This window comes from Vigna angularis, chromosome 2, assembly GCF_016808095.1.
Source record: "Vigna angularis cultivar LongXiaoDou No.4 chromosome 2, ASM1680809v1, whole genome shotgun sequence".
In the NCBI taxonomy this organism is placed as follows: domain Eukaryota; kingdom Viridiplantae; phylum Streptophyta; class Magnoliopsida; order Fabales; family Fabaceae; genus Vigna; species Vigna angularis.
In genome coordinates this window covers 13,848,389-13,861,516 of record NC_068971.1, presented here as the reverse complement: position 1 = coordinate 13,861,516, position 13,128 = coordinate 13,848,389, and the positions used below count along the sequence as shown (strand labels likewise).

Genomic DNA, 13,128 nt, shown 5'->3' with positions numbered 1-13,128 from the left:
AAATTCAATCAGTGAAATCATGAAGCTTTAAAAAACTTGACTATTTTTAATTTTTCTTAACAAGAAAACAGAAAATAAAAAAAATCATATAAAAAGAAAATAGGCTGTTAGTCTCATCAGTACCAATGTGTCCTCACATGCTCCGCGAACCCACTATTCTAATCTTTTGAAATAATTCAATTCAAAAAAAGCAGCAGTTAGGTTGTTGATTGGAAAAGAATATTCATGACCACAAAAACAAGACAACAAAAAAGCTAACAAGTATTATTGGAACAAAGAAAAACTTCCACTATGGAAGTACTTTGCATATATTGTTTGACAAATCCTTGATTTATTAGCATGATAAACTCATTGTGGAACCATGCACAAGAGAGCTATCTGCAGTTCTAGATACTGTAGTACCAAAGTCACTGTCAAACATAAATGGTGGAACAATAGTGCATACGACAGAACATTTTGCAATTGTGCTAATTTTCTTAATCATAACAAGGTTAAGGTGCATCTGATATATGAAGCAACTGAGGAGACTTTTGAGAAGGAAATACAGTATCACCAAGACATGAGTCAGTTCATACATAACATATTGATACCATTTTCAATATAAAATATGGATTTATGGTTTTTTTTTTCTTATATATTGTTCAATTTTTTCAGTTAACATAAAACTTAGATTCATACTTAGATTTTCAACCGTATCATACTTTCCTAAGTGCTCAAATGTTCTATGAAAGGAGTTAATCTTAACTTTATTTTCCTTATTTATAGCAATTTCTGAGGAAATTGTGTCGCCAAACTTGAGACAGCAACATTTGTGATCATGACACACAATTGGGCATGTTATGTGGCAAGCAGCCGTCTAAATGTGTGGACATGAAAATAAATATGCTAACAACCTCGTGCTAAAGAGTGGCTCATCATCATATTGTCCACTTCTCAATGAGGGCAAGAAATATGGTTCAGAAAGATTGGTCTATTCAAAATCCTCCTTCTTCCCCACATACTTACTACCTTTCTCCTTCCAAATCAACACAGATAATGACATATTAATTGTAAAAAAAAGTGTGCAAATACCAAAGTTGGGGTGAGATAAAGATAAGGGTTTATGATCTTCAATATATACGGGTAAGATCTTGTGATTTTTTCACATATACACATGTTGCTATGTTATGTTCCTATGAACGTAGGCGTGCTGCAACTGGTTCAATCTGCACTAAGCAGCACATTTGGCAGTTATGGTGGTTAAAGAAACTTCAGTCTCATTCATCAGGATAATTATTGCTACACACTACGTTATGTTTATCATGGTGAGAGATTTGAAAATGACAACGTTTTTTGTTTTGGCCACATCTGTGCTTAATTGATTATAAAACCAAAGAGATTTTGTACTTTAGTTTTTCTATTTAATAAATTTACGTCCAGATTTGAAGCATAAGGGTTTGTGTGTGTACGTTTTCTTTAGTTGATCAGCGACAGAAGTTAATGATCTTGTACCATATGAATTCTACTGTCCAACACCTTAGTTTTTTTTTTCTGTTTTTCTATGGTGTATATATATATAACTTTTAGAGCTCTTTTCTGTTTTTCTCCCCTATTTTTTATATTAATTTATATACCATAGACAATTGTAGGGTTGGATCTTCAACCCTACAAGTTCACTTCAAGCTTTCTCAAGGAAGCTTTTGACCTTTAAAGAGAATAAAAAGATGTCTATTTTGAGTGAGCCTCACCAAATTTAAATTTAATAAGTCTCTCATCTGATGAATCCCTTGCAAATGCCTATATTTTCTAAACCAAATCAATTTAATTTTTCAACAAAATATTCTTTCAAGAATAAAACCTTGATCACATTTTACAAGAGGAATATGATTAGTTTTTTTTTTCATAATTTAAATTTAATATTTTTTTATTTTGTTTCCGTTGTACAAAGCATTACATGCTCAACATGGTTTAATAGTATTGTGTTGTCACGGTGAGTTCATGTGATATCAGCGTATAGAAACTAAATAATTAAAATTTCATTGACATATAGTGGGAGTACACTGGAAGAACAATTTAGGGTAAACACAACATCTACATAAACAACCAATCAAAATCATAGAGTAATATTAAAATAATTTGAGTAACTTTATTAAAATATATTTCTTATCATCATTTTACGAGTTGTGAAAAATCTTTACTCAATCAACAAATTAATTAACCATTGTTTACATGATTTACAGTAGATTTTAAATTCAAATCTTGCTGTCAGTATTATTCAGTAAAGACAAAAACATAGAAATCCTTTCAGTACATGAGAAACTCTTTGATTTGTTGTGTTCATATGAAATTTAGTTGTATATATTATAATATAAAGAAGATCTGTACCCTAATTTTGTAGTAGTTGATGGGGTATATGAGTAATTGAGTGTGTGAGTGATGAAGTGGTGTGGTCCTGTTATTTATGACTTGTGACAAGCTGTTTGGGTTAAAATCTCAGGCCCCGCACCCAACTAAGCCTTTCATTTCTTGTTCCCATCTCCCATTCCTCCCTTTAAAAACACTCTCAATTCCCTCTTTTCTTATGCATCGCTTGCAGATTCCACTCCAAAAATTCACCACCTCTTTCTTTAACCTTTCTGCTTCTTCAATAATTTCTCTTCCTTTTCTTCTCAGGCTCACAAAAAGTATATTCTGTTGCTATACCAAGTGACATGATCATCACAATTGAAGGTGCATGTTGAGCAAGATGGAGAAGCAGGGCACGTGCAACACTAACTCTTGAACACAACACAAAGGGTGTGAACTCAGAGAATTGTCACATTCTTTTCTGCTAGAGAGATCCTATATTTTCTGCAGCGAGTTAGTCCTTCATGTGCCCCTCTTCCCCATCATGACAACAGCACCTTATCTTGCATTTGGAAGTGTTCAAGGATGGGATTTTGATTCGCTTCTGTTCACAATTCAGCATCAAATTCAATTTTTTTTATATAGGCTTCTTACAGAAGGTGAGTATAGTACTGTGTATCTTCATCATCTTCATTCATTTTGGCCCCTTTATTCTTCAACATTAGCATGCCTCAGTAGTCAGCATGATGAGATTGAGAGCACTGTTTGAAATAAGTGTAAAAACAACGGGTGCATATATACTGAAAAGATTTAGAAAAATCACTTGAAGTTTTCTTATGTGGTAGGAAGACGTGATGATTATTAAATTTTGTAACTGAATCAAACTAGCATTTATTCAGTTGAATAGACATTCAAACTTTGATGATATTGAGTAGCTTGTATATAGATGTAGGTCTTACAAATATTATTGTGTGTATAATGAACTACTTTAATTGTGTCTTAATCAAAGAGCATGACATCTTAAGCATGTGTATTAATCAAAATGATGAAGGGGTTAGTGTGAGTCACAGTCTAATTCGTAGGTCTCTCTTTCTCCCCTCCAATCACCCATCGCGAAAAGGATTTTATTTGATGTGGAAAACTCAATGTTGCATAAAGATCACCATGCAAGACTATCATGATGCAAAAAAAACTTACTTTTGGCTTCGGTTTCAGCTTGTGTCAACCGAGGTCATTCTCAATGAAGCACTAGTTAATGTTAATACCTTGCCACACCCTCAATTTCTTATGCTTTTATTGTTAAAATTGACGAAAGTGGTATATGACTCAGTGCCAGGTTTATCCTCCTCAAAAGAAAAAGTTCATCTGTTGTGCGCACTTGGGAACTATATATTGACATAGTGGCATGCCTTTTCATGGCATAAACATTGATTACACAAGTCTCTTGGCACAAGTTGCCATATAATTTTACACCGCAAGTTTATGTTCATATAACTTCTTTTGATCGTTTTGCATGCCATCGTCACGATGTCAAAAAGGAAGCCTTTGAACAAGACAAAAAGAGGTAAAGAAGTTTCGAACTTTTGTAATATTCATATAGGAAGCGAAGGGGTAAGAAAAAAAATGCAGGTATTCCATTCTTCACCAGTTATTGTGTTAATTTCTGCAATATGACAAATATGCATGGCTAGTTTGCAGCAGCTAGCTAGGTTTATCAAGCTAGTTTCTTCTTGCTTATTGTGTTGGTGTGGTGCTTAATTGTTTTCTTTGGTATCATCTATGGTTCAAATTAACTTTCAAACTTGATATGAAATAGTGGTTGATATTGTAGCTACTGGAGAAATCAAAGTTGTACTCATCAGCTGTGAATTTTCAGAATTTTGCATTCTCAGTGGTGGATATTAAAAATCTGTCATAAATTCAGTCACGGAATTAGGTGATCTTCACTCTTATATCATCATATATAGTTGTTGATTAATGTCCTAAAGTCTTGAGACAATTATAAAAACCCCACCATGAGAGAACATATAGGGAAGATGTTTTTTTGGTAATACAAGCCAGATAGTTACCATAATTACATAAAATATAACTTGTGTGATACACATAAAAGAAGTATTAATTCGTGGGAGTTAGACTAATATCTTTCTAGAAATCAAAAAGCATTAAAAGGTGAGCTACCTCAATGAACTAGGTTTCCTTCACACATAAGAGCTAGTATTTGAGTGTTCTGTGATTATATATAGTATGAATGCTAGCAACATGATATGAGTTTGTTTACTACATGTAAAACTGTGTGTGCTCATAAGAAGAGAAAGAGAAATTGATTGAGCATTTTAAAGAAACTTAATATTTTTGTGAGAATAATTGATGATGAAGTGAAAAGAAGGATGCGTCCAAGAGACAGCACATGTAAATGGCATAGTGAGCAGTCCCCATATATGATGGTTTCCGTACACTTACTGAAAGGATCTGTCTTTAATTAAGCACACAAAAAAAAGGGTTTTGAGAAGTTTGGAAATATGTGGTGTGGCATTTATGATTGTTTGAAAGGCAGTGTCCGTTTTGTTTGCATATATAGCATCTAAAGAAACATGGCGTCGTGGATACAGCTCATGAGATGAGATAAGAATTCAGAGTTTTTTACCATTATTTGTTGCTATTCTCCTTCTTAATTCAGATGCCAATTTATGATCATTAATTAACTCATCACTGATCACATTTTGGAACACAATAGGACCATTCCATTTCCATTAAAAACCAGATATATTCATTTTCTTATCAATGACACTGACCAAGAAAATTGGTTTCTTTTCCTATCAGTACTTCGCCCTACACAATAGCAAGAGTCTTCATATTTTAAGATACGTGGGCCGTTCTCATAAAGAGCTTTCGTATTTGCACCGACACCACTCTAATTTCAAATGGGATACTTTTTCTACATCTTAATTTTCTTCTCTTTCAAGTTTAAAGGTAGTGATAAATCTGGTTGATTTAAGTTAAGCCTAATTGAGATCTGTCTACTTTTGGATCTTCTCCATGATTTTGTTATTAAATTTTTTTTGAAAAATAAAAAATATTTAAATTGTCTTGTATCTTAATTTTTAAACGATATAAAATTATTAAATATAATAAAAATATATCACAATATTTATTTTATAAGTTGATTTTATATTATTAAATGTATTATATTACTCTATTGTTATTAAATTAATAATATATATTTAATTTCACATACGATATTCACGTACCAAAATAATGTTTATTTCGTGGTAGATTAATTGGACACGTGTTTTTTTCACTTTTTAGTTTTTATCTTACTTGAAAACTAATTTTTAATTTCTATAAAAAAATTAAGTTCCTTTTTTGTGGCTTTTGTTAAGAAATGTATGTGAGAAAATTTTCCATACCTAGAAATCATTATTCTCGGAGCAGTGAACTGGGTTGGTAAAAATTGCTACTGAATGTATTCACATACGTTTTCTTGAAACCAAATAGTAATATGTTATTTTTATTAAAATTTTAATCTACTACCATATTAAATTATTTAATAAAAGTAATATAATATTGTTTAAAACTTTTACTTTAACTAGGAAAAGTTAGATTTTCACCTCATGAAAATATTTCAGTAGAAATTTGGTTAAAAATAACGTAAAACCTGATTTCTTGAGAGTATTTCTTTTAAGAAAGTAATCTAAACATCCAAAAAAACTATTTATTTTTTGCACTAAAAAATATTAATATAAATTCTTTTACAATATTTTAATATAATATATGTATAATTTTTTCACTGATTTATTATTTTTTGTTATTATTAATGTATTCTAAATCTAATAAAAAATGATATATATATATATATATATATATATATATATATATTGTATTAAAATATTATTAAAAAATTCTGTTTTAACATATTATTGTCTCTATTTTTTTATTTTCTACAAAAGTTACCTTATTATTAATTATAATAATATTAGTAGATATGTTGACGTGGTTGAGTTATGTAAAGTTTACTTTTATAACTTATATTTTCATTATTTTTACGTTTTAGTTACTGTTGAATAAAATTTACCTTTTAAGTTATCGTTTAAATTTTTATACCAACACTTCCAAATCCACTTTTCTAATGTTAAAAAATAAAACCTTTACACCCTCAATAGTGGATACTGTGACACTGACGCCAATTGTAGTATAAAATATAAAACTACTCGTTTTAGTTTGTATGAGCAGTTTTTTTTAACTATTTTAGTCCCATCAATTTCTCTTTCTTTTGGTTGTTGTCTTCTCTTTTTCCTCGTTAATACTTCTCTCCCCTTTTATTTTATGAATTTTGTTTCTTTTATATTATCTTATTACACCCACTATACATTGATCTAAATAAAATAGTGTTGAAGTTGCAAAAGTTCAGACATGTTTGTCGCACAAGACAAGGTAGCTTGGTCTGCGATTTATGTTTACCTTGTTGCTTCATTTTACGCAAAACACTAACTGAAACTATCATTGTAAAATTAGAGCTTTTCTAACATTTCCCCAAAATAAGAAATTTGAAAATGAAAATGGTTACATCATCGTGCCAACATCCCAAAACACAGATTAGATTAGGTAAATAATCATAAAACTACGTATTATCTCAAATCTTATATTCAAAATAGGTTCAAAGAATGTATCTAAATATATATATATATATATATATATATATATATATATATATATATATATATATATATATATATATATATATATATATATATATATATATATATATATATATATATATATATATATATATATATATATATATAAGACAAAAACAGAATAAAAAATACCCCTGACATGCTCTACATCTTTTAAAGTCGTGAAAATTATTCACGAAAAGATGCATGTATTACCATGAAATTTGAGTGTGAAAATTATCCACGAATTTGTATATATTATTTATGGAATTTTAATGGTGGAAAATTACTTACAGATAATAGTCCATATATATTATTTACGAATTGATATTTTTTAAAGACAAAAACTAGTAAAAAAAAGAGATACTAACGTGCTTTTTATGTTTCAGTTTATTGAAAACTGAAACATAAAATGGTGCGATGACAATTTTGAAATTTTCATGAATTTATATGTTTCAGTTCCAATAGAACTGAAGTCGTATCATGTATATGGTCTCGGTTCCTATCTCAACCGTGGCCATAGACCCCTTGCGTCCACTGACATTCTCTTTGTCCTCTGACTCTTCAACTGCCAACTTTTTAGGGAAAGGGTCTATGCTTCGGTTCCCTACAAAACCGAAGCCATATACCCCTTGTGCCCACTGACATTCTCTTTTTCCTCTGACAACTCGGCTGCCAACTTTTTGGGGAAAGACTTTATGGCCTTGGTTTCCTGCAGAACCGAGACCATATATATACTTCTTGCACTCACTGACATTCTCCCTCTGGAATCTGACATAATCTCTATGGGGAGGCTATGGTCTTGGTTGGCTGCAGACCCGAAGCCATAGATCCTCTGCGCCCACTAACTTTCTCTCTGCCCTTAGACTATTATGACTCTCCTTTGACTTATTTTAAATATTTAATATATATATTTGGGGTTTTGCCCTCAGTTTGGCGAGGAACCGAGGCAAAAAAGGTGAACGAAAATTACAAAACTACCATTTTGAATTAAATTCGAATTTTTTTAAATGGCTTTAGGCCTCGGTTAAGTGGACAATCGAGCCCATATACCCCATATTGCCTCGGTTATTTAATGAATCAAGGTAGTAACGTTTAAGTAGGTTAAAAAAATTAAAACAGAGAGTGAACAATTTCGTCTTCTTTGCGAAACTGTTCAAACACTCTGCAAGCTCTCCTCCGCCGCGCCTTGGTCGTGGTTTTCTTTGCATTTCCGATCAACCTCGATTTTGATTGTCACTGTGGCCTCAATTTTGGAAGCATTTACATCGATCAAAATTGTTTTTGAAGCATTCTTGTGCCTTCGACGTGGGTTCTTCATTTTCTTTTTTTGCGTTTTTGGATTGTTTTGATACGTTTTTTGATTATTTTATTGCGTTTTTTATTGTTTTGGATGATGAGACTTATGTTTTGTTGTCTTTTTGTGTAGGTATTGCATTTTTGCTATGAAATTTGTTCTGTTCCAAAACGCGGGTAGTCGCATCTTCTCTGTTGTTGTCTCTTTTTTCACGCTCTCAGGTTCCTATTATTGTGTTTATTAATTTTCTTTTGTTAATTTTTAATTTTTTGTATATTGAATATATATAATTATGTATGATCGAATGTTTGAATTGATCATTTGAGTGTATGATTGAATGTTTGAATTGAATTGTCCATTGTTATTGGTTTTCCACACTATCAGGTTTCGTATATTAATGTTTAAAGTTTACTTTTTAATTGCATCATATAATTTTGTATGATTGTATGATTGAATAAGTGATTAGATGATCATATAATATGTGTATAATTTTGTATGATTGTGTAATTTTTTTTATTGTATGATTTAAAGTTTAATTTTTTAATTTTGCAATGTTATTTTTAAATTTTTTTATGTTGAATATGTGATTATTTCAAAGCTTATTAATTGTATGATTGTATGATTGAATTGAATTAATCTTAATTTGTCGTTAAATGATCAATACAATTTTTTTTATTATAATTTTGTAGAATATTTCAGAATATTTACGTATGGATCATATGGATCGAGGGTTAATTTACCACGCATTAGTGTTGAGTATGAGAGAGGGGTAGAGGAATTTATACAATTTGTGCAACGTAATGAGGGTAGATGAAGTGAAGTTTAGATGTTCTTGTGTCAACTATTTGAATGGGAGAAAGTTGAGCGCAACACAAATTACGAAAGATCTTATCTGTGATGGTTTCCTACGATGTTATACAACATGGATATGGCACAACGAGGAAATACACTTTTCGACTGTCTCCCAAATTAAAAATGTTATTGATTCCACCATGGAAGAAGATCGACCGAAGACAAATTAGAGGACATGATGCGTGATGTTGGCGTAGAAAATTTTGCCCAAGCTCATGTGTACGAGACGATGTCCAATGATGCGGAAACTCTTTTGTATGTCGATTCAACTAAGTTCACACGGTTTTCAACAGTGTTAAGGCTCATGAATTTGAAGGCGGCCAATGGATAGACTAATAAGAGTTTCACAGAATTGTTGACGTTGTTAAATGAAATGCTGTCATATGAAAATACACTACCCACTCGTAATTATGATGCGAAGAAAATTTTTTATCCTATGGGTATGGAGTATAAAAGGATACATGATTGTCCCAATATAGGAAAGAGTATGAATTTTTGAAAAAGTGTCAAAAATGTGGGTTATCACGATACAAGTCAAAAAACAACAACAGTATCGGGACGATAGAAAAAATGTGGTCAAATAGAAAAAAAATGGTTCTGCTATACATTTTAGATGGTACCGGGACGATGCCGGTAGCTCGTAGAATAGTATTTCAGGCAACGACTAACTTTCATGGTATGGAGCTATCAGAGGATGAGGTCAAGGTCTCAATAAACGACATTATCATACCAGATGCCTCAGTTCATCTGCCCACAGATGAGATTTTCACTGTGGCACACGCATTCTAGTCTTTTATCGCTTGGCCTAAACACTTGGTTGGTTTTGTTTCTGACCCCCAATATGGACTCCTACTTTACACTTCTCAATTTTAAAGTTTACATATTATTGATGTCAAAACTTATCCTATTTTTCCATGTAAAAACATATGCATATATGGACATGAGAAGATTCGTTTATCTGAGGATGATCCTCTTGGTGCATTGCAACAACTTTGTGATATCATTGCAAATGAGCCTATGAATGTTGAATATGATCCTAATGTATTTGGGATAGGCTCTGAGGTCCCAATATACTTGCATAGTCAAGATGTCAAGGAGCTTGCGTCGGGAAGAGAAGAGTTGAATATTACATTAATTTATATAAAATTGATTTATATATCAAGTATACTTATATCAAAGGTAATTTTTGATTTCAGGTATATGTTTGGTGTAAGTAACAACTTAGGATACAATGATGTTTATAGGTTCATTGATCCCTAAGTCACTCACGAAGCAAATAATTTTGATGACATCCAAACATACCTCACCAGCAACTAAGCAAGGGGGAAGGAGATATATTTTATCCCTTATATATATATGGGTAAGTGAAGTTTGTTAACTTCAAAGTTTCATTTGTGATTTTAATATATAACAATTAAGTTATTATCAATTTCAGGCACCTTGGTAGCTACTTATTGTTTTCATACTAGAGACTTATGCTTTGTGGTTCTGCTCATCGTACAAGTCACCTCCCAAACATCTCAGACAAGTAGTTGATTGGTAAGAACCTCAATGTTTGGACTTTCTTTGTTATATAAATGAATGTTAAAGCCCTTTTTTTATAGTTCCATTGCAGCACGCATGATGTTGTCTAGGAGATCAACTACTAACGGTAGAAAGCTTGCATGGTTGACTCTCAAGGTTTGACATATGCTAAAGTCATACTTTCTTATAGTTGTTTTGTTTTAATGATTTTCACTAATTATTTACAACTATGATGATATATTGTAGTGTCATAGACAAAGTGGGTCATATGAGTGTGAATACTACGTAATGTATTGGCTGACACACACTATTCGTGCCCATATTACAAGAGGCTGGAAAACGGTAATATTTAGATTTAATGAATTATTATTTTCTCCATCATTTGGAATTCATATACACTAATTATTATCATGTGTCTTATGCAGAGATTCAAGACTCCTACTCCACTTCATGAGAAGTCCCTTACATTCCTAAGGAAGACACTTGCAAAACATTTAATTAGATTATACAATAGTGCGTAGTTATTAGGATTTAAAATACATTAGCACATTAGTTGATTTATAGTTATTAGTTATTAGACTTTTTTGCATTATGCTTTAAACATTATGTGATGTAAATATTGAATGTTGTTTGAATCTGTGTTGTAAATATATTGTTTGATATGCAGGTATGATTTTGTGATAGTGAATATCACAAAACAAACATGCTATTAAAAAAGATTCTAGGAGAATAGACTTCGGTTGTGGCCAAAATCGAGGTAGAAAGGGGCACGTGATTTAAAAAATAAAAAATAAAAAATAAAAAATAAAAAAGGAGCTTTGGCATCGGTTCCAGCTTGAACCGTTGTCATAGGCCCACATTATTACTTCGGTCCCCTCCACCCCTTTTATTTCTTCCTTACTACTTTTAATCCTGAAAAACCAAAGGAAAAACCCTGAACATATTACCTAGATTAGAACCGAAGCTAAAAATCCCTCACCTTTTTACTTTGCTAATATAAGTCCCAGTTCAAAAACTAAAAGATATTATAAAAACTCGTTTCCCTTTCCCGTAATAATAAAATCATATATATAAAGTTATCGATAACCCATGAATATTACTCACAAAATTTTAAATTATCTACAAATTTTAACCGTAAATAAATGCAACATTTTAATGTCTCTCGAATATTGTTCATATGAGATTATTTATTATGGTTTTGAAACACGATTACAGTAGGTTCGTAGATAAAAAAAAAAGTAATATAAATTACCAATTTAGATTGAAATATATAAGAAAGATACACGTATACATACAACATTTTAAAAGCTATAATCCATATCATAAATAATACAGGACAAAGATAGCATAATATCTATCATATTTTATATTATTATCTGATAACTATAAATATTATTATTTTATTAAAAAATTTATTTAACTTCACTTTTATTACTTAAATATAATATTTTATTATTAAAAAGGTTGGAAAGGTGTCATATAATAATTTTTCAATAATATATAATTATGATGACTATGCTTTCGAAAAACTAGATAAATTTAGATTCACAGACTAAGATCTACCATAAATATTTCATTAGTTTAGCAACTTTTCATCTTCAGTACAAATTAATAAAACTTTAAATCTCACCGAATTTCGTAATTTAATACTCGCACTATACATAATTAACTCAATAATACATTGGTCATGTCCTAATTACGTGTAAATTTAGTAATATTACTTTAGTGATTACAAACTATCATAATCCTGACAAAAAAATCTACGAACATTGTATCCGCGGGTAAAATTTACTGCAGATAGTTACTATCCGCTAATATTTACTATCTGCGGATAACAGGTAGCGGATATTTTAATATCTGCTTCTAAACGGGTCGGGTACCAGTAGTATACTTCCCGACTCGCGGGTACCCGTTACCCGCAAAAAATAATTAAAAATAATAATTTACATATTTTTTAATTAAATTTAATTAAAAATAAAATAAAATTATATTTTACTAGATTAAATTTAATTAAAATTAAAATTAAATTTATATTTAATTTAATTTATATTATATTATATATAATTTTTTTTAATTTTATTTAAATTTTATTTTAAAAATTTATAAAATATTTTTTTTATTTTTTAAACGGGTATCCAAACAGGTAACGGATTGGGTAGCTGTGAATATCCGATCCGACCCGTTGAAATCCTTCATCACATATCTTTATTTTGCAATATATATATATTAAATTCTATTTATTACTTAACACGGGTCACCACATATTTATCCTGCAATAAATATTAAATTATATTTATTACTTAATAATATAACATCCTATTTTTAAATAATTATTATATTTATTTTATCTTTATTATAAAAGTAAAAGCATAAAATCTTACCTTTTAGTAAGAAAAAATGTTTTATATTTTATTTAGATAAAGTTTGAACATTAAAAAAAATTAAAATATTGTGACT

The 13,128-nt window shown here is 30.3% G+C and overlaps 1 long non-coding RNA gene across 2 annotated transcripts; it reads left to right on the top strand.

The window, feature by feature from the left end:
- The first annotated feature begins 2,571 nt into the window (after positions 1-2,571).
- On the top strand, positions 2,572-11,434 carry LOC108328882 (uncharacterized). Of its 2 annotated transcripts, XR_001832168.2 has the most exons (7): positions 2,572-4,261; positions 8,428-8,516; positions 8,985-10,507; positions 10,583-10,686; positions 10,752-10,827; positions 10,918-11,013; positions 11,097-11,434. It is a non-coding gene; the product is annotated as an uncharacterized LOC108328882 (long non-coding RNA). The 2 variants fall into 2 exon arrangements; XR_008247336.1 differs by having other exon boundaries at positions 8,985-10,686; positions 10,763-10,827.
- The last annotated feature ends 1,694 nt before the right edge of the window (positions 11,435-13,128 follow it).